Genomic DNA, 2,944 nt, shown 5'->3' on the forward strand with positions numbered 1-2,944 from the left:
GTCAGTGATCCCTCCCTTACAGTTGTCAGTGATCCCCCCTCACCTGTGTCAGTTATCTCCCTTCACCTGTGTCAGTGATCCCCCCCTCACCTGTGTCAGTGATCCCCAATCACCTGTGTCAGTGATCCCCCTTACAGTTGTCAGGTATCCCCGCTCACCTGTGTCAGTGATCCCCCGCTTACCTGTGTCAGTGATCCCCCGCTCACCTGTGTCAGTGATCCCCAATCACCTGTGTCAGTGATCCCCCCCTTACAGTTGTCAGTGATCCCCCCTCACCTGTGTCAGTTATCTCCCTTCACCTGTGTCAGTGATCCCCCCCTCACCTGTGTCAGTGATCCCCCCCTCACCTGTGTCAGTGATCCCCCCCTCACCTGTGTCAGCGATCCTCCCCTCACCTGTGTCAGTGATCCCCCCTCACCTCTGTCAGTGATCCCCCCTCACCTGTGTCAGTTATGTCTCAGCAGTATCAGTTGTCTCATCTCTCCCAGTGATCCCCCCTCACCTGTGTCAGTGATCCCCCCTCACCTGTGTCAGGTATCCCCCCTCACCTGTGTCAGGTATCCACCCTCACCTGTGTCAGTGATCCCCCGCTCACCTGTGTCAGTGATCCCCAATCACCTGTGTCAGTGATCCCCCTTAGAGTTGTCAGTGATCCCCCCTCACCTGTGTCAGTGATCCCCCGCTCATCTGTGTCAGTGATCCCCCCCTCACCTGTGTCAGTGATCCCCCGCTCACCTGTGTCAGTGATCCCACCCTTACAGTTGTCAGTGATCCCCCCTCACCTGTGTCAGTTATCTCCCTTCACCTGTGTCAGTGATCCCCCCCTCACCTGTGTCAGTGATCCCCCCTCACCTGTGTCAGTGATCCCCCCCTCACCTGTGTCAGCGATCCTCCCCTCACCTGCGTCAGTGATCCCCCCTCACCTGTGTCAGTTATGTCTCAGCAGTATCAGTTGTCTCATCTCTCCCAGTGATCCCCCCTCACCTGTGTCAGGGATCCCCCCTCACCTGTGTCAGTGATCCCCCCTCACCTGTGTCAGGGATCCCCCCTCACCTGTGTCAGGGATCCCCCTCACCTGTGTCAGTGATCCCCCTCACCTGTGTCAGTGATCCCCCCTCACCTGTGTCAGTGAACTCCTCTTACCTGTGTCAGTTATGTCTCAGCGGTATCAGCGCAGTCTGTTCTCTCTCTGGCAGATCTGGGGCCCGGGGATGTAACCTTTATAGGGAAGGTTGGGATCCCAGAGGGGCCCCACCAGTAGTAGGTCCCCTGTGTGGACATCAGGGAGCTCATTATTACACATATGTCTCTGGGATCTGACAATCTCCTACACAAGAAGGTCAGAGAAGGAACCGACTGCGAGAATTTGTGACACCATCAACCGCTGGTACTCCAGCACATGCTGGCTCACAGTTGTCACCCTTCCAGATGCATCCTGGGAGTTTCATGTCTTCAGTCCTGAGAGAGGGAGGGGCATGGAAATACATGACCAATGAGATGAGCAGGTTGACTGGACCTGAGGTTTGAACCAAACATTGGCTATTTGGGCATTCGGGAGCTTTATCCAGCTGTTTGGTCCCCGGGGAGAACCTGACACCGACCAGCAGCACAGCCTCCCTCCCCCCCCCCACAGAGAGCCTGACACCGACCAACAGCACAGCCTCCCCCCCACAGAGAGCCTGACACCGACCAACAGCACAGCCTTCCCCTCATGGAGAGCCTGACACCGACCAGCAGCACAGCCTCCCCCCCCACAGAGAGCCTGACACCGACCAGCAGCACAGCCTCCCCCCCCCACAGAGAGCCTGACACCGACCAGCAGCACAGCCTCCCCCCCCCACAGAGAGCCTGACACCAACCAACAGCACAGCCTCCCCCCCCCACAGAGAGCCTGACACCAACCAACAGCACAGCCTCCCCCCCACAGAGAGCCTGACACCAACCAACAGCACAGCCTCCCCCCCCCCACAGAGAGCCTGACACCAACCAACAGCACAGCCTCCCCCCCACAGAGAGCCAGACACCGACCAACAGCACAGCCTTCACCTCACGGAGAGCCTGACACCGACCAGCAGCACAGCCTCCCCCCCCACAGAGAGCCTGACACCGACCAGCAGCACAGCCTCCCCCCCCACAGAGAGCCTGACACCAACCAACAGCACAGCCTCCCCCCCACAGAGAGCCTGACACCAACCAACAGCACAGCCTCCCCCCCCCACAGAGAGCCTGACACCAACCAACAGCACAGCCTCCCCCCCACAGAGAGCCAGACACCGACCAACAGCACAGCCTTCACCTCACGGAGAGCCTGACACCGACCAGCAGCACAGCCTCCCCCCCCACAGAGAGCCTGACACCGACCAGCAGCACAGCCTCCCCCCCCACAGAGAGCCTGACACCGACCAACAGCACAGCCTCTCCCCCCACAGAGAGCCTGACACCGACCAGCAGCACAGACCCCCCCCCCCCACAGAGAGCCTGACACCGACCAACAGCACAGACCCCCCCCCACAGAGAGCCTGACACCGACCAACAGCACAGCCTCCCCTCACAGAGAACCTGACACCGACCAACAGCACAGCCTCCCCCCACAGAGAGCCTGACACCGACCAACAGCACAGCCTTCCCTCACAGAGAGCCTGACACCGACCAACAGCACAGCCTCCCCCCCCCACAGAGAGCCTGACACCGACCAACAGCACAGCCCCCCCCCACAGAGAGCCTGACACCGACTAATAGCACATCCTCCCCCCCACAGAGAGCCTGACACCGACCAACAGCACAGCCCCCCACAGAGAGCCTGACACCGACCAACAGCACAGCCTCCCCCCCACCGAGATTGGGGATCCTGATGTAAGGGGGCACTCTGATGGAGACAGTTGATGTAAGGGGGCACTCTGATGGGGACATTTGATGTAAGGGGGGCACTCTGATGGGGACATTT

Source organism: Staurois parvus, unplaced genomic scaffold, assembly GCF_062004578.1.
Source record: "Staurois parvus isolate SC_StPar_1 unplaced genomic scaffold, SC_StPar_1.0 ptg001207l, whole genome shotgun sequence".
Classification (NCBI taxonomy): Eukaryota; Metazoa; Chordata; class Amphibia; order Anura; family Ranidae; genus Staurois; species Staurois parvus.